Below are 20,000 nucleotides of genomic sequence, written 5' to 3' on the forward strand. Positions count from 1 at the left end.
CCCCCCCCCCCCCCCCCCTTCCGCCGAACCCTACTCTGACCTCTGAACCCCCCCCTGACCTCAAACCCCAAAGTCCCTCCAGGAACAGACCCCTCCCCCAAACCCCGCCCACCCTCTCCAACTCCTCCCCCAAATCTTGTATTTTGTTCTATAATGACAGATTTATTTATAAGGATTTTTTAAAATCTATCTCTTTCTCCTTTTGTAAATGTTCCAGTTAAATAAAGTTTAAAAATATTGAAAAAATGAAAGTGATATATTGAAAAGCCTCTAGCAGTCCCCTTGCCCTGGTTCTGTGCTCTGAAACCTTTGTGTTTTTCTGTTCTCTATGCTTCTCTTATGTGCTTCAGATGAAGAGTTATATTTATTATGGCATTAACGTTATTATAATTATGACTAATTATTAATATTATCATCATCTTCATCAGCCTCATTATTATCATTAATAAACTTGTCTACTTCAGAACCCCGCTCCAGTGATACTTCATCTTGACGGATGATGTGTGTGTTTGTGTGTGCGTGTGTGACTGTGTCTTTGTGTGTGTGTGTGTGTGTGTGTGTGTGTGTCTGTCTGTGTGTGTGTGTGTGTGGGTGTGTGTGTGTTTGAGAGAGAGCGTATGTGTTTGAAAGAGTGTGTGCAAAGAGAGCGCAGTGTGTGTGTGTGTGTGTGTGTGTGTGTGTGTGCGAGAGAGGGCAGTGTGTGTGTGTGTGTGTGTGTGTGTGTGTGTGCGAGAGAGGGCAGTGTGCGAGTGTTGGAGAGAGTGTGCATTCAGGTCTGTGTATGTGTGTGTGTGTGTAAGTTGGTGGTATTAAGGGGTGGGTGGCGTAGTGGGCGGAGCTACCGACTCCTCAACCCATTCGTCTTGCCACAAGATGGAATGCACCTGCCCAAACTGTCGCCAAGACAACCACTTAGCCAACCGGAGCGAGGACGCTCTCCGCAAACAGTGAATTCCCCAGCGAATGAAAACATAAAGTTGGTCTTAGTTCGAAACCGAGGAGAAGGGGGGGGGCAGAGCCAGTACAATAGATATGCTTCAACAGAACCTGGACAATCAAATGTTCAATCTTGTAGACCGTCTTTACAAGAAATGCACTCAGTTAACTGATTTACTCCCTGCTGTTCTGCCGATCTAAGGGAATAAGCAAGGAATTACAAGAAACTTTATCGTTCTTAGGTTCGCCCCTTATCTTTAAAGACGATCTCTATGGCCTTATATTGACCCTAGTCTTAAAGCTGCAGTGTGTAGTTAGTGCCATCTAGAGGTGAGGTTGTAGATTGTAACACACTGAAAACCCTTCGGTTTCCAGCGACGTAGGAGAAGCTATGGATGCTGAATTCGCCTGTGAGTTGCCAGTAGGGACGTCCAAAATGATGTCTTCGTCTACGACAGCCTCGAGTAACCAAGTATCACCATATTAGTGTCCTTGGTACGATATCGATTGTTTGCCTGTTCTGGGTTATCGGGGGAACAGGGCCGGCTCTGTGGGATCCTTCGCTCCCTTTGTAGCTATAAAGCACTCAAGAGGATAATGGTGAACAAGACTCATTTTCGTAGAATAATTTTCATGAAAATATACTTTAATATTATATTCCATATCTGCCAAGTCTGTTCCACTAGAAGCCACAAAATTCCGCCCACTGAAACTCTACCTTTAAGAAGGTACATTGAATCAAAATATGCATATATATACACAGTATATATAAATATACATATAGAAACTACCTGAAAGGAAGCTTGCATGAGCTATCGATGATCCTACTTCGTGGCGCCATTGCTGTGTTCGATTTTAATGGCTTCCACAAACATCACTCGATGTCCTACAAACCAACTATGTGCTTCAGGTCATTTATATTTGCTATTCTAAATGATCTTTCAATATACTGCATGTCACCTTACAGGTCCCCAGGACGACTAACTAATGATTACAAAATATTAGCCCTGTGTTAAAGCCCAACAAGGTCCTCACAATGATGTGAATACTAACATGTGTTACCCCAGAGTCAACGACGTTACTCCCAGTGATGGGAGGCGACCGTAATCACACAATGATGAAGTCACAAAGATCCCCGCTTTTTACAGGGTTAGGTGCTTTTGCAAAAATGGCCGCCGTTAAACCCAGTCTGGAGGATCGGGTCTTTGGCTCAGCACCAAAGCCCCTGGGTTTTATCGTAGGCTACGTCAGGGCAGTTTAGATGTACCATGGTACAACAAAGCCCTGGTGGCCAGACACAGAATCTGCACCTCAATCTAGTGGAATGAAAAATAAGTCGTACTCAGCGGAAACAATTATCCAAAGGACACGTGAAAACACTCAAGGCACGTTACATGACAAACAGGCCTGTAGAACGTTTCTGATTCTGCAGGCCCGGATCAAATAATCACGGCTACACACCTTTCTTATCAAGTATAATCGCACACACACAAACACACACAATCAAACACTCTCTCTCTCGCTCTCCCTTTCTCTAACTCTAACCCTCACTCCCTCACTCACTCACTCACAAACACACAAACAACATATATGTTGGGGTACACTTTCCTTCTCTCATCCTGCATCTTTGATCTGCACACATAGTCTCTCTCTCTCTCTCTCTCTCTCTCTCTCTCTCTCTCTCTCTCTCTCGCTCTCTGTCTCTCGCTCTCTGTCTCTCGCTCTCTGTCTCTGTATCTCTCTCCCTCTCTCTCAAACACACACACAACATATATGTCGGGGTTGACTCCCCCTCTCCCATCCTGCGTCTTTGACACACACCGTCTCTCTCTCTCTCTCTCTCTCTCTCTCTCTCGGGCGCGCACACACACGTGCAACATATATGTCGGGGTACACTCCCCCTCTCTCAACCCGCTCGGTCTTTGATTCCCCAGCACCCCCCGCCGGGCTCTGGCAGAGGGGGCAGCCGGCTCCTTGTCTGGTGCACGAGACGGTACATCCATCAACCCAACGCCCCGCCATCTGCTCGCGCCACCCCGCCACCCCACCTCGCTACCTGCCATCTGCGACGAACATCTCTTCTCATTACCCTGACGTCGCAAGCCAGCTCAGAAGAGACCCCTTAGCAAGACAGCCACTCTGAGCTCTTTTTCCTTTTGTTTCTTTTTTTTAGCTAATGTTGTTTGTAAATGACAAGTTCCGCATAGTTTCGCTATAAGGTGACCGTCGTGCTGGCCCTTCATTAATCTATGTCTCCGCAGACCGCAGCAATGGAGTAGCCTGTTGTTTTTTTTTAACACTTGTAGGGCTGCGTCGCAGAGTTCTCAGCACAGCGGTTTGGTGTATGCGTGGTGTAATGACAGTGGTTCGCCAGAAGAGGGCGGAATGATACCAGTGCAAGGCCTCATCTCGGCATGCTCAACACTGATTGTAAGTCATAGCTGCGTGAGATTTGCAGAAAGTGTGTATGCCTGTTAAAATCTATATTTTATTCAGCGAAAGGCGAGTTATTCAGTGGAAGAACCCCAATCTACTAACGCAACAAATCGACTTATGCTTGCTCAAGTCAATTTGCAGGAAGTGTGCATTCGTGTTAAAACGTGTCTTTATTCAAAGGCGAGTCCATATCGCCCTACTTTGCATACTCCTTTCCAAATATGCCTATAACTCGGACACCTGCTGCTTGCCGCGATTCCCATTAAACCTGCTCTGTGTTCGTTTTCCCATTAGCATTCTATAGTCTATTGAGTTATAGCCACAGTTATAGAGGTATCATTTACATGATGTATGCAGTGGGGTAAATAGCTGAGGTAGGAAAAATGTACGAAGCGCAGGTTCAACTCTCACATAAAAGTAAGCATCCTGTTAGCCTATAAGAAACCGAGCTAACCGCTCCCCAAAGATATGGATTTTCCCCTCAGCCACAAAATGATTCAATTTGGCCCGGCGTGTGCATGCAGAGCGAGAGAAAGGCCGATATCAGCCTTCCTCATACAGAGGTGGGCCGTTACTCGCCGCGTCGAGACCCTGCCCTTTAATAGTTTAATCGCTTTATTGCTTCTACGATCCCACAAGAGTCAGCAGAGGTCGGCCCCCAATAAGACACTGGAAAGCGGGGTACGATAAGATGACAGAGGAACAGTGGCCTGAACGACACTCTCGCTCGGACCCTCGCTGCCCAGCGTCATTTTGCTTTGATACCAATTAAGAGAGTGTGCTGTGGTGGGAGTTCAGAGGCTCATCAGGGAGGAATAACGATGGGAAAGAGTTTTCGCCATATGACAACAAAAGTGCAGCCCGGGCGTTTCCTTATGCAGGGTAGCCTACCTATTTGTAAAATGAGAACGCTCACACGCAATATGATGACCTGTGGCTGCGTGGTGTATTCTGCTGACGCGGGATGTGATTCGCTCCTTTAAGGCCGAAATAAACAAGAAGATAAGATACGACGGCAAGATGAGATGCAGAGAAGTCTAAATTTATTACTTTAATGTAAATTTATTTTAGCTGAAGCTACTAGGATGAGAGCCCAAACTCCACCAATAAATAACAGAACCTGTAAAGTTAACATGTTTTATCACAAGAAAGTTGATGTTTGTGATTGTGTGTGTGTGTGTGTGTGTGTGTGTGTGTGTGTGTGTGTGTGTGTGTGTGTGTGTGTGTGTGTGTGTGTGTGTGTGTGTGTGTGTGTGTGTGTGTGTGGGGGGAGGGGGGTAACTGTGTGTGTGTGTGTGTGTGTGTGTGTGTGTGTGTGTGTGTGTGTGTGTGTGTGTGTGTGTGTGTGTGTATGTGTGTGTGTGTGTGTGTGTGTGTGTGTGTGTGTGAGTTGTGTGTATGTATGTGACTCTGTTTGTGTATGTGTGTGTGTGTGTATGTATGTGACTTTGTGTGTGTGGACACAGGACAGGAACCCCACGATAACAATAATCGACCGCAGCGATGGGGGGACTCAGCCTCTATACGGGGCCCATTACGAAGACGTAAGCTGTTATATTTCATATACATTTTCTATTTTATGTCATTGTTATCAAAAATCTTTTTTCTTTTCTTTTTCTTTTTAAGATGAAGCATCTCATTCTGTCATGATATTTACCATCTTTCGTCATCCATTTTGGGATGAGTCTACTATATATAATTTAGAATCCATATACGATTTATAAGACATGACAGACAGAGAATCCAAGTGCAGGTCATAAAGGAACTGGCAGGAATAACTTAAGCAGACTGGGGTCAGAGGGGAATTGAACAACGTGTGTATCCAGGGAGCGTTGGCTTGTTTTCCAGGTTTAGGGCAAGGGTCGACATGGCAGCCAGCACATATGTCACCTCACCCCCACCCCTCACCTCACCTCCAACCCGTAACTTCCACCTCCACCTCCCCTCCACCACGTCACCCCCCCCCCCCCCCCCCCCCCCCCCCCCCCCCACCCCCTCACATCCCCTCCTTGGTCCTTTAATTCAATACAATGCCTCTTTCAATTTACTGTTGAATCCTGTTCTATACTGTATCCCCCTTGGTCTCTGCCACTGTCTCTCTCTCTCTCTCTCTCTCTCTCTCTCTCTCTCTCTCTCTCTCTCTCTCTCTCTCTCTCTCTCTCTCTCTCTCTCTCTCTCTCTCTCTCTCTCTCTCTCTCTCTCCAGCTCTCTCTCTCTCTCTCTCTCTCCAGCTCTCTCTCTCTCTCTCTCTCTCTCTCTCTCTCTCTCTCTCTCTCTCTCTCTCTCTCTCTCTCTCTCTCTCTGTTTCTCGCCCTCTCTGTCAGCACCAATGAGAGCTCAGCTGGTGTCCATCTGCACACCGGATTTGGAATGCGGCCTCGCTGCGACCCTTCTGTTGTCCGCGGTCTCTGTAGAGAGAGAGAGAGAGAGAGAGAGAGAGAGAGAGAGAGAGAGAGAGAGACAGAGAGAGAGAGAGAGAGACAGAGAGAGAGAGAGAGAGAGAGAGAGAGAGAGAGAGAGAGAGAGAGCGAGAGAGAGAGAGAGAGAGAGAGAGAGAGAGAGAGAGAGAGAGAGAGAGAGAGCGAGCGAGAGAGAGAGAGAGAGAGAGAGAGATGTAGAGGGGGATGGGAGGGAGGGGGGGGGGGGAGAAGTCACTTTTGGATAAAAGCTTCACGATTAAAATTGTTTGCCAGGAACACATTGCAAATTACTTAAAAATTCAGAAAGCAATCTAAACAAATGAGTAATAACATGTTTATACAAGAGAGCTGAGGAGCTTGCGTCCTGTTGCATGAAGACTCTGGTTTAGAGTAGGCCTCAGAATCCTTATTTAACCCGATCGCGCTCATCGCTCTGCACTCTGTACACACAAACACACATAGATTAATGCATGAATAATCAAGACCCTTTGATATTGATTGTTCTAGTAGCAGTAGCAAACCGTTTTAAAAAGGGTTCTAATATTTTTGAGAACCCCAGAGTTTATTTTGTATTTCATAGGAAATTCGTTCTGGCAGCTCCGGGACACAGTACTACTATATGACCGCTAGAGGGCGCTGCCAGACCGGCGGTGAGAGGCAGACGTTGGAGAATAATCGAATCTCTGCAGCTGTGTGACTGAGTCTGTGTGCGTGTGCGTGTGTGCGTGTGCGTGTGTGAGAGAGTCGAGGTCGAAGAGACGGAGTTTACGAGATAAATTGTTTCTCGGACGTCGTCCCGGGAACAGGCGAGTGGCGACACACATCAGCAACAGCAGCATGACGTGTCTCATCTGTCGCTTGTGTACGACAGTGTTGAGGATGTATGCGACGCGAATACAATTAGATCATAATTATCCATTTTAATTATAGACTACTTCGTCATTTCACCATTTATTTATAGTGAGCTATAGAGACAATGCCACTCATGATTCAATAAAGGAGAATTGTGTCTGCAGCTCAGATTCTGGACATTGGGGTTTGATGCAGACTTCGGGGTACGAACCCAGAACCTTTTCTGACTTAAATCAGCACAGACCTGACCTGTGGTCTCGGTTATGCTCAGGTTATTATGTGGCCTTTAAAATAATAAACTAAACTGTTTCCTTATCCTAGTCAATGCCAAACTAAAGCCATGGTATGGTTAATTAAAGACAAATCTTTTAGGTTATAGGGAGGAGAACGCCAGCAGCTGTTGCATGTGTTCTTGTTTCCAGTCCAGTGGTTCCCAGTGATGTCTCCATGGCAACAGGTCCTGATGCTGTTGGCTCCTCCCCCTATGGGGACAGACGTCTGACTTTTCCTAACGTGGCACCCAGGTCCCGGTCCAGGGAGACGCCTCCAGCGCCTCCATGGTAAACCAGGAGACATGGACCTCTCTGCCCACAGTCCAGATCCTAGACCAGATCGATGTCCAGATCCTAGTCCAGATTGTAGTCCAGATCCTAGTCCAGATTGTAGTCCAGATCCTAGTCAGATTTTAGTCCAGATTGCATTCAAGAATTTCAACCCAATTTTAATCCAGTTCCTAGTCCAGATCTTAATCCAGGTCCTAGTCCAGATCTTAATCCAGGTCATAGTCCAGATCCTAATCCAGGTCCTAGTCCAGATCCTAATCCAGTTCCTAGTCCAGATCTTAATCCAGTTCCTAGTCCAGATCTTAATCCAGGTCCTAGTCCAGATCTTAATCCAGTTCCTAGTCCAGATCTTAATCCAGGTCCTAGTCCAGATCGTAATCCAGTTCCTAGTCCAGATCTTTAATCCAGGTACTAGTCCAGATCTTAATCCAGGTCCTAGTCCAGATCTTAATACAGATCCTAGTCCAGATTTGAGTCCAGATTCCAGACCACACACGTGTTTCTGTACACACTTGTGTGTGTGTGTGTGGGCGTGTGTACATTTCTCCCATTTTATGGAAAGCCAGGAGGATGGAGAGAGAGCGGGAGAGAGAACATAGAAGCCGAGGGGGCGTAAGGGAGATATCAGTGGTCAATACGTGCAGACGGAGGTGGTATATTTGGCCCCTCTCCCGGGATCCGGGCCACCTCTTGGCCCCTGATGTTCCCCGGGCCCCATCACCAACACGCCACCCGAAATAGAGCAACATCATCAGGCCAGATGGAGCCGGACGCTCCCCCTGCCAGCGGTCCACGCCTGGCATGGCGCGCCACACTGTGTTTATACATACTGTGTGTGTGTGTGTGTGTGTGTGCGTGCGTGTGTCCGTCCGTGTGCGTGTGTGTGTGTGTGTGTTTAGATAAGTGGGGGGAGAGGACATTGGGGTTTCGCACCCCCGAACCCTTTCGACTGTGATTCACGCACAAACAACTTACCGTACTCACCAAAGTTGAAGGTACAATCACCTTTACTTCCTCTAAATCCAGGAGACAGATGTTATTTGAAATGTTGCAGAGGACACTCTGTGTTGCCATCATTTCCGACTAAATGTAACTATTGATTTTACTTTTGGGTCTTATTTTTTGGGTAGAATGTTTGTGAGTTGGTTTTACATATTATAGATACAGATGACCCTGAACGGCCAAAGCAATGCTTTGTGGTTATTTTTGGAGATGCTTTTAAAGATTACAGACAGAGGTTTATTTTCTGTTACTGCTAAGAATCAAGGACTTGTCAATCTGTGAACCGGCCTTTCGTGATCCCTTTTTAAAAAATATTTTTTTTGGAGTGACAGTTTGGTATCCCGAAATAATAATACTTTTCGAGATTAATTTTAGAAATTACCTTTTGTTTTTGCTTTTGTAATGAAGGCTCAGTCACCAGCCAACCGTCAAGTTGTCAGCAGGGGTTTTGAGAAGTTTTAGAGAATAACTTTGAGAGTCACGAAAGGATGATTTTTGGGGGATTATTATTCGGGTTTACTTTTAGGGATTACTTTTAAGATTCAGAATCAGAAATAATTTGTGGACCCTAAGGGGAAACTGGGTCACGTCACAGTTGCTCCCATTCTGGAACCGAAATGCATACAAGCAGAGAAGAATTGCACAAAATAGAAAATGAGGAATGTAAAAAGTAGAAATAGAAATATACTACAATATAAAACCAAAATAATAACATAACAATCTTACAAGAAATAATAAAAGAGTACATATTCTATTTAAATATCTATATTATTAAATATATAATTATTTGTTGAGTATTGCAGTTTATTTATTGAATTACTGCACAAAATGATTGCAATGTCATCACACTGCACACTTTATTTATTAATATTATATTATAGATCAATTATGGCGTTGTTGCTACCAGCTCTGAAATGATTCCAAAATAAGGCCCGTCGTTTGTCTCTGAGTGTAGACACTTTCACAGAGCTTTTGGAAAGCTTATCAAAGTTCATCAAACAGGAATTGATCGCTACAACACCCAGGAATCAGTTCCTGTGGTGCATCTCGTGGCATTTCTCCCGTACTGAATGTAGTCCTGTAAACAGCAGATCAAGGAGTCGGTGGGAGACACTGTCCGAGATGTCCCCTAACGTGGACAGCATCCTCCCCTCTGACACAGAGGGGCCAGCTCCCACTCAACAATGTCACTGGCCTTGTGCTTCTGTTTGATGACGTCCGCTAACCTCAACTTCAGCAAGCAGGAAAGCGCTGTCCACCACAGGCAATTACAACAGCCCCCTCAGGAAATAGAGATGGATCTGGCCTTTCTTGGAGAGGTCTTCAGTAGGGATGTCCGATATTGGCTTTTTTGCCGATATCCGATATGCAATATTGTCCAACTCTAAATTTTCGATTCCGATATCAGCCGATACCGATGTCGATATTTGTGTTATTTTTCCTCAAACCTAATTTAGGTAACATTACATATCTCCTGTTGTGGAATTAACACAACATGCTTAATGTTATTGTGATGCCCCACTGGATGCACTCTTGAATGCAACAAGGCTTTCCAAATGTTAACTTGTCTGTGCAAAATAAGAAAAATACTTCAACTTAATTTAAGGGAAAAGTGCCATGTTTATTTTTATTTTTTTAATGGTCTCAGACAACAGTTTGGATTACACTCTCCCTGAGATAATCTTGACAATGCCCACAACAAATAGGGCAAACTTGACTTCACAAATGATAAAACATTGTACCTGAACAACTATGTGCAACATAGCAGTATGTTTCTTTAACTAAAACTCAATAACCTTAATTGAATAAATGCACAAATATGAGTCAATTACAATGTGCACTGTACTGCACAATTTTGAAAACATTTATTTGTGCTATAAAAAACAAAAAAAAAAAAAAAAAAAATCGGTTTTAAGGCAAAAAAAATCTGATGCCGATATTGACAGATATTACATTTTTATGCTAATATCGGGCCGATAATATCGGTGGGCCGATAATATCGGACATCTCTGGTCTTCAGTGTTCTTAGCCTGGTCAAGTTTATGGTCAATGGGAACTCCCGGGTGGGCTCTGCAGCCCTCTTTGAGAGGAAGTTCTCAGCTGTCTTCCTACATTTGTTACACATGGCGTGTTGTCCGAATAACCATGGACAGTCCTGGCTGAGACATTGCAATCCAAGCTGATGGCTGATGTAATCTGTGATGCAGTAATGCAAGCCCATCCATGTCTCCTCATGTCTGTCACCTCCAAACGTCCCTGAAGTGTAATTTCAGAGTCTTCTCCAACCATCTCCTCGCACTCCTTCTGATGGCAGGCAGACTTTAACCAGAGGCTCATAGCAGGGGTGAGGTGCGAATCAGGTTGTGATCTGACCTACACAATGAGGGCTATATTCATCCTTAAGGTACGATACATCCAGTCCTCTCCTGACTGGTTGGACGACTCACATGCTGAGGGAAGTTGGGCGGGGTTAAGGTTAGAGTTGTTGCAGTCACCCGATTTCTCGGGTGACGAGTCTTGAGTCGATCTACGGCGTTGGGAATGGCGTTTCAAGCCGACTTCAGCAAGGCAGAGAGGGGATGTAAACAGTTATCCCCTATTCAGCAATTATTTCGCAGTTACATTTAACAAAAGCTCATCATAGTGAACTAGTGTGTATGTTGGTGTTTGAACCGATGAATCCGATGACTTTAACAACGGATTGAAATCTATGATCAGACCGGTAGGAACCAGAAGATGACATCAGGGGACATCTTTTACAGGAAGCAAATCGATGGGGCCATTAGCGACTCTGTTCTCTCTCGACATACACATGGTAACGTACATATCGCCATGGTGACCAATGACCATACATCCATGGTGGGGAACCTACATGACAGGGTCATACGTTTCACCGCGGCACCCTCCCCATGTTCCCCCATGCCTCTCTCTCCTTCCAGGGAGAGGAAAGTAATCACGTTTAGGAGGAATCATTCCGAGGAAGAAGATAGAGATAAATATGTTTTACCGACATGGCCCTATGGAGAGTTTAAAACTGCATTCTTTTTTTTTACAGCTTGTTTATATCTGTAAACCAGTGGCTGGAGGAAGACATAGGTGTAGAGAACCGTGTCTTTGATAGCGCCCATCGTGCATTACAAGCCGTTCAAAACGACGAAATGCACAGAAACTCAAAGATCCCTGTAGAAGAAACGTGGAATATGTTCCATAACACCCACATTTCCAATTTTGTGTTAATCTTCTTGAATTAACATAATTGTATTGCGAGTTTGATGTAGGGGTGACCTCGATCTTCGATGGAAAGACATTTAGTCGACATTGTCTTTTATGGTTGAATCGTTGTGTCGTTGGTAAAAGTGTGCGTGTGTAACAGTGGGACATTGTCCTCATATTAAAGTTAATTTGTTTAGCGGAGGCAACGCGCCTGACCTTTACAAGCTGTGGTCAACCCTGAGACTCTAACGGCAGAAAAGGCACAAACAATTTCTTTGAATATTTTATTCATATAAAAATTTCTAACTTTTATATGAATACATTAAAGATAAATTAATTGACGATGAGTCAGCGATGGGTCTGGCCTGACGAATCAGATCAGACTATGCATAATCTGAGTCGAAGACACCCCTAGTTAGATGTTAGGAGGAATAGGGAGAGAGAGAGAGGAGTGTGTGTGTCTGGCGTAAAATAAACAAATCATAATGTTGCTGTTTTATAATTATTCTAATCAGTAACTGCTGTTTTACTAATAGATATTGACGTTTTAATTTGCAAAGTGCCTTAGAGTGATGTTAAGAACAACCAAAGTGTGCAATTTGAGCAACATCAACAACTCGGCTTAACAACCTTTAACTTAAAAAAACAACTTGACAGGGTTCAGATAAGTAGGAGTCAGAAAGTCGTGGTAAGTATACAAAAACATTCATTATAATTTGGACCAATCTAGACCTTACAACCAGGTAAGGTCTAGATTCAACACAAGATAAAACACAAGTAATGTGTCCAAATATAAAAAGCAGAGTTATCAGTGTACTGGTGGGAACGTTACTTTAAAAAAGTAATTAGTTATAGAAACTCACTAATTGTTCCAAAGTAGCGGAGTTAGTAACTGTGTAAATACACTGGCTCCGATTGGCTACCATGAAACATGACTCTGCCTTAGCCAATCATAATCTCGTTGTTAGCCCACCCGGTGCCCTCATTAGCAGTTTGTTTTTGGAGCGTGCGTTCAGATTACGCAGTTTATTCAATCAATTCATAGTAACGCACCGCATTTAACGTACAGTAACGGTAACGGCGTTGTAACAACGTAAACAGTAATTAGTAAGATTACCCCGTAACTGAAAAGATAACGGCGAAAATAATTTGAAACAGCGTTGCAGGGCTCTCAAGTCTCACGCATTCGGCGTGAGACACACGCAATTCAACCCATGCCCACGCTCTCACGCCACACTTAATATTTCTCACGCAGATAAATTATCAGGATAGCGCCCACCAATTTGGGCCGCTATTTAACAGTGGAACAGGTAGGAATCAAATGGGTTTCCCGTACGTAGGGTAACCAGACGTTCTCTTTTGCCCGGACATGCCCTATTTTGGAGACACTCTAAAAAAATCATAGGGGATTTTATTTAAGCCTCATACATGTTCACATTGAATTTGCGTTGTGTTTCCCTGGGTCGTTCATAAACTAGTTAGACTACGCCCTACCCTACTCAGTTGGGTTCGCTTTGCATTGGTGGAAGTGAGAAAGGGGGAGTGGTTAAGAAGAGCCTTCAGATTGGACGTTTTGACTCTCTTTTTTTTACCATCATTGTTTTATAGGGACAAACATTTACAAATTTCTCCTACAGGGGATTGATAAAGTTCTATCTATTGAAAAGAAAGAAACACTTGGTCATACTTTACACACTTTACCACCACAGCATTGGCCTACTGAATGCAACAGATATATTTTAAGCATTGGAATGAATGCCACATTAATATATACTTATGTTTTTGCAGGTTTGCAACGTTTAAAAGTTCAGGGGAAAGTATATGCCTCTTCTGGTTTTGCTTCAAACAATAGCCTTTTGATGGAGTGTTGTTTCTGAATATTAGTGTTAAGGGCCAATAATGCTTGCTATCATTCATTAGTCACCATGTCTGTGGACACATTTGTAAGCAGTCACATGTTAATATACCCCCCCCCCCCCCCCCCCCGCGCGAAAATCTCACTCTGAACTCAGTTCAAAACTTGAGAGCCCTGGTTATAACCAACCCTGGCTGAGATCAAAAGCTTGAATGGATGACCCACAAGAAGGTACCTCTAAAAATAGTTGATTAGAACTATAATCATCAAGGCAGCTGTTGTTAATGTGATACCAAAATACTGTGCTGAATAAACTCCCCAAATTTCTTTTAGCAATTTTTGAATTTCTTCTCACAAAAGTATGGAGGTGAGATCTGTTAAACTAGGTCACACCTCTGATTATAACTGATTTTGACGTGGGGCGCAGGTGAGTGAAATCAATAGAGCATCAGTTAGTAAACAGCACTTTAAACATAATGTAATACTCTGTGATATCGATCCGCGCATTGATTCGGTTTGAAAGATTGCGTCATTACAATAATTCATCAACCCGAGAAAGAGGATGCCAGTGGCCTTTCAGGGCCCAAACTTAACGTCCCCATCAGATGAATTGTCGTGTCCCCCCCAACCTACAGCAGCAGGGGACAATACTAGCTTGATGAACTGAATGTCTGGATTCAGTACCCCCAGCCACCAAGCGTGGCAGAACCAAGATGGTCACAAAGTTGATAAGGCCCCAGGCACACTGCAGCAGGGAATTGTTATCTAATTCAGGAACATTGGATTCTTTGAAAGCTGCATGTTAAACGAGGCAAGGGAATATTTATAACAGTATGTTAATGCCAGAGGAAGAGGGATCTTGTGGTTGAAGTTTGATCACATGCTCCCTGTGACATTGTTCTTGTCCATAACTGTCATGCTTGTATTTATATATTAGCTCGACCTATGTTCATTTATTTATGAATGATTGTCGATATAACTAATCTATTGAGTTAGTATTTTCTATCATATCTATGTTCTTAAATCTTGTCAAATGTTATAGATTATGCAACATATTTATCGTGTTGATTTTGTGTGTGTATTTTGTCACCTTAAATGTGTGGAAGTGATGAAGTGATGAAAGTATTTTACTACGTATTTTTTATCTTTTAAAGATAGAGATTTCCTGCATCAAGGTGCATCTTAGCCTCACGTTACAGTCAGAGGACGAGAGAGAGAGAGAGAGAGAGAGAGAGAGAGAGAGAGAGAGAGAGAGAGAGGGAGAGAGAGAGAGAGAGAGAGAGAGAGAGAGAGAGAGAGAGAGAGAGAGAGAGAGAGAGAGAGAGAGAGAGAGAGTAAAATGAAGAGAGTGAGAAGGGGCACAGTGGGAGAGAGAGAGAGAGAGAGAGAGAGAGAGAGAGAGAGAGAGAGAGAGAGAGAGAGCAGGGGGATGAGAGGACAAAGAGAGACGGGGACAGAGAGAAAAAGAGGGGGCGAGAAAGAGAGAGAGAGACAAAAAAAGAGGCAGAGAGAGAAAACGAGACAGAGAGAGGGATAGAGCGAGCCTGTTGCCAGAGAGCATTTCAAGGGCATTGGACCTGTTGAGGTGCCGGGCGAGAGAGAGAGAGAGAGAGAGAGAGAGAGAGAGAGAGAGAGAAAGAGCACGAAGGGAGGAAGGAGAGAACGACAGAGATAAAAAAGAGGAAGAGTGTCAGGGGACACAGAGGAACGATTGATAACACCCTGACGACAAAAGGAAAGATAGAGAGTAAAAGAGAGAGAGCGCCACAGAGGGTGAGGTACAGAGACATAGAGAGAGAGAGAGTATGCATAGCATGCGCCGAGTAAGTTAAATAGCTGTTTAAGAGTGTGGGGGATGAGACGGGGGGGGTGGGCGAGGGACTGAGACGGAGAGACCGAGAGAGAGAGACATATTGATAGAGGGAGGGAGGGATGGAGAGACAGGAGGGAAGGAGAGGAAGGAGGGAGAGAGAATGGCAGGATAAAGCCTCACTAAGATCAGGGCTCACAAGCACGTCCCGTGGAACGATGCGCTAGAGCGACAGGATTACGGAGCCGGACAGCGTGGTGGGGGAGGGGCCAACGGAGGGAGAGAGAGGGAGGAGGGAGAGGAGGAGGAGACAGGTGCGCCACCACAGACGGAGAGGAGGAGAGGAGCGGAGGAGAACAGGACCACAACAAGTGGATGATGGACCGGCTCTTCAGAGCAAGAGAGGAGGAGTAGGAGGAGGAGGAGGAGGAGGAGGGCTAGGATCGCCTTCTTCTGTGTTGTTTGAATCCTTTGAGAATATTTGAAGTTGGACGTGAAGGATCGCCGTCCGACAAGGTCAGGAGGAGGAAGAGGAAGAGGAGGAGGAGGAGGAGGAGGCGGAGGAAGGGGTTGGAAACCAGACCCCCTGCTGCTATCTCCATCACCACCAACATCATCAGCACAACCACTATCACCACCATCTCCACCACCACCAGCTACAACCATCTGAAGACTACTACAGTCCTCCCCCCCCCCCCCCCTCGCCACTACACACCGACCATCTGTCACGGCACTCTGACAGCATCCGGACATTGCTCTCTCTCTCCCTCCCTCCCTCTCACTGTCCCTCCCCCCCTCCCTCTCACTGTCCCTCCCCCCCCTCTCTCTCTCTCTCTCTCTCTCCCCCTCCCTCCCTCTCTCTCTCCGGCTCTGTCCTGGTGGACGGAGCGAGCCCAGTGCAGCTCTAACCCGGGGCGAGAGCGGAGGGTAGCGGCAGGACCACGGTGCACTGGGTCCTAACGTCCTCCACGTCCCCCCTGAAGGAGAAACTCCAACCTGAAGCGCTCTAACTTTGTGTTTCTCGTGTGAGGACCCCCGAAAAAAATCGACCGAAAAAAATCCCCTTTTTTTTTTTGGATGGACCTGCTGGGAGCTCCGGGGAGCTGAGGGGGGACCCCTGGATGGGACGGGGGGGCCCGGGAGATGGAATACGTCGTTCCGAGGGTTTCCGAGTTGGACGTGATTGAGCGGGCGGGCGGCGGCGGCGGCGGCGGCGGCGGGACGGGGTCGGAGAGGGCGGGCGAGGGATTATGAGCCAGAGCGGCGGTTTGTGGTTCCATCAGCAGGGCTCTTCCCCCGGCGGCCGAGGTCTCTCACCGGCGTTTGACTTCTTCTTCCTCCTCCATCTTGGCGTGATTGAAATGGCGAGGAGTGGGTGCGCGGTGTCACGCGACCCGTGAGCCCAGTGACAGGGAGGAGACATGGAGCAGCAGGTGAGGGCGCGCGCACGGACACAGGCAGGGCACGCACGCGGGTGCGCACGCGCTCACACACACACACACAGACATCTTTCAAATCAAGTCGTATTGGTTTTCTCGTGGAAACTCTTTCAAATGACACTGAGCATACTCACACACACACACAAACACAAAGGCACACACACACACACACACACACACACACACACACACACACACACACACACACACACACACACACACACACACACACACACACAAAGGCACACACAGGCACACACACTCACTCTGTGATAGGACAGTCCCTCTGTGTTCCCGGGTCCAATCAGAACAACTAACCTGTGGGAACTAGCCCGCTCGCCCACTGCACAGCACTCTCTCTCTCTCTCTCTCTCTCTCTCTCTCTCTCTCTCTCTCTCTCTCTCTCTCTCTCTCTCTCGGGCTCTCCACCCCCGCTCTAACACGTTCTCACTCCCCCTCTCCATCTATTATAATTTCCCCCCACCCCGGCTCCCCCCTTGTCTCACCTCTCCCCCCCTTTCTCCTACCTCTCCTCCGTCCCCATCCTCCCCCCTCTCTCTGTCTCTCTCATTCTTTCTCCTCCACCCTCCCACCCCCACTCTCCCCTTCCTCTCCCCCCTCCTACCCTCGGTCCCCCGTTCCCTCCCCATATCCCCCTCCTCCTCTCCCTCCCCCTCCCCGTATCCCCCTCCTCCTCCCCTATGTATCCCTCCCTCCCCTGCCTCTCTCCCCCCTCCTCCCCTCTCCTCCTCCAGCGAGTGGAGCTGTGACCTTCTGCCGGGATGCCGTGGCTCCGTCAGGGCGCGAGCCGTCACAGACGCTGCCAGCACTGCTGCGGCTGCTGAGGTAGAGACTCTAACAAGTGCAGAGGAACGGAGAGAAGGAGGAAAAGAAAGAGGAGAAGAAGAAGAGAGAGAGATAGAGAGACCGAGGAGAGGACACGGAGCAACAGAGGACAGAGAGGAAGGAGAGAGAGACGGTACGAGATCACAGAGGGCTGGGACGTCTCAGGATGGGAGGTTCGCAGGAGGATTGTCAGAGCAGGTAATTTCTCGTTTAACTTTCTTTTTGTGTTTCTATATTTTGTGTGTTTATCGTGTGTGTGTGTGTGTGTGTGTGTGTGTGTGTGTGTGTGTGTGTGTGTGTGTGTGTGTGTGTTTGTGTGTGTGTGTGTGTGTTGCCCGGTCTAGTGTTGGGGGCTGCGGTGCTCCAGTGGTCAGGTGGTCTGTCACATTGATTCCTCCTCTCAGTTTGTGTGTGTGTGTGTGTGTTTGTGTATGTGTGTGTGTGTGTGTGTGTGTGTGTGTGTGTGTGTGTGTGTGTGTGTGTGTGTGTGTGTGTGTGTGTGTGTGTGTGTGTGTGTGTGTGTGTGTGAATGTGTGCGTGTGCGTGTGTGTGTGTGTGTGTGTGTGGTTGGACCTCCATGCTGGCAGTCACAGTGTGTATTTTTGGAGGTGAGGTGTTGTGGCGTGGCACCATTTTTCTACTTTACACCGCCTCCTCCTTCTCTCATCTCCCTCATCCTGCTCCTCCTCTTCTTCCCCATTCTCTTCTTCCTCCTCACATGGTCCTCCGTGTCCTCCTCATCCTCCTCTTCCTCACGTTGCTGAGGAGTGAGGGAGGAGAGAGAAAGAGGAGTGTCACCTGGCTCTGCTAGGGGAGAGGTGGTACTTGCTCTCCTTAATTATCTTCCTCTCCTCCTCCTCCTCCTCTTCCTCCTCCCCCTCTTCCTCCTCTGTCTCAAAGACTGACAGGAGTACAGAGATAGGATGGACCTTAGAGAGCAGGTGTGTGTGTGTGTGTGTGTGTGTGTGTGTGTGTGTTGTGTGTGTGTGTGTGTGTGTGTGTTGTGTGTGTGTGTGTGTGTGTGTGTGTGTGTGTGTGTGTGTGTGTGTGTGTCAGTGTGTGTGTGTGTGTGTGTCTGCTTGTGTGTGCATGGGTATGTGTGTGTGTGTCCCGCCGGTATTGACTTTTCCATTGGTGCACCTGAGGCGATGAGGCTCCTACCCCCAGTGCACCAGTCAACCAATCACGGCCCGGTCTTATCGGGGAGGGGCCGGTGTGAGGAGGGGGGCGGGGGGGGGGGGGGTGGTGGTGGTCTTGTGAGGGGGGGTATGTAAATAGCAGTGGGTGGGGGGGGGGGTCTGCTTAAGGATGGGTTAGGACATGGAGAGACAGAGACGCACACACACACACACACACACACACAAGTACGTGTTGTGCATCACAAAACTTACGACGAGTTGTGTTGTCATATGAGGTTAATAAGTGTTGTGTCGGACCCCCCTCCCTCCGTGACCCCTCCCACCCCTATGACCCCCCAGCCTAGATTACCCCCTCATGACCCCCCGTGACCCCCTTACCTCCTTGACCCCCCCACTACTATGACCCCCTAGACTCAATGACCCCCCCATTGACCCCCCCCATGACCCCCCAACCCCCGGGACCCCCCTACCTCCATTTTTAGAGTTCATTCTCAGGTTGTGAACATTCTGGGTGTATTTGTTTGTTTTCAGTTTGAAACTGTTTGTTGACATGGAGTTTGTAATTGTTGATGACGTTCATGTCAGTGTTGCGTGTCGGTTGGAGACTTGGATTGATAGAAGTTGTTGTGGTGGTGGATGATGATGGAGTGAAGGTCACTGATAAGGTTGTAGTGGTTGATGATGATGGAGTGTAGGTCACCGACCTGGCTGTAGTGGTTGATGATGATGGAGTGAAGGTCACAGACCTGGCTGTAGTGGTTGATGATGAATGAGTGAAGGTCACAGACCTGGCTGTAGTGGTGGATGATGATGGAGTGAATCTCACTAATCTGGTTGTCGTAGTTTGATGATGATGGAGGAGAGTTTGTTGCGTCTGGTGGGGTTATTGTTGGGCTTAACTTTGGTTGCTCTGGTGGTGTTGCTGTTAGCCTGAGCCTTTATGGTTTATAATGTTATTTTCCTGCAAGTGTGGAAAAATCGGAAAGAAAAGAAAATTCAAAAAGAAACAAGTGGACGTGAATAATTAACAATAAAGCAAGAAACAAGTTTGGCCAACGAGACGAAGTCCAAGACAGCACTAGATCAGGAGTTAAAACTGACGAGCGAGCCACTGCAAGGTCACGGGGCTGTGACATCACAGCCGCTACGCGCTAACGACGCTCCGCGCGCGAGTGGAGGCGCCTTGCTAACGTGCTATCGCTAACGTGCTAACGCTAGGCGGCGGGGGAGTGAGGCGGCCGCCGAGGCTGCTGGGAGCCAGCGTGTCCTCACAGCAGAGGTAACAGGTCTGCATGGGAACCGGGACAGGTGTGAAAGACACGCTGCAGAGGAGGGGGGGGGGGGTAAATACACACGCCTTCCGGCTTTGGTTTGGTATGCTGCTCAGGATCTCGTTCAGGTGGATGAATAATGCACATGAGTCCCTGTTTGTCTCTCAGTCGTGGGTGCGTGTGTGTGTTTGTGTATCAAAATGTAGTGTGTATGTGTG

General features: G+C 46.9%; 1 protein-coding gene across 1 annotated transcript in view; it reads left to right on the forward strand.

The window, feature by feature from the left end:
- Positions 1 to 15,965: 15,965 nt before the first annotated feature.
- grin2ca (glutamate receptor, ionotropic, N-methyl D-aspartate 2Ca) overlaps positions 15,966 to 20,000 on the forward strand; it is a gene marked incomplete in the record, with an annotated part of 53,439 nt that continues 49,404 nt past the window's right edge. The window contains 2 exon segments of the mRNA XM_030349751.1: positions 15,966 to 16,520; positions 17,282 to 17,570.

Source organism: Gadus morhua, chromosome 2 (genome assembly GCF_902167405.1).
Source record: "Gadus morhua chromosome 2, gadMor3.0, whole genome shotgun sequence".
Taxonomy (NCBI): Eukaryota; Metazoa; Chordata; class Actinopteri; order Gadiformes; family Gadidae; genus Gadus; species Gadus morhua.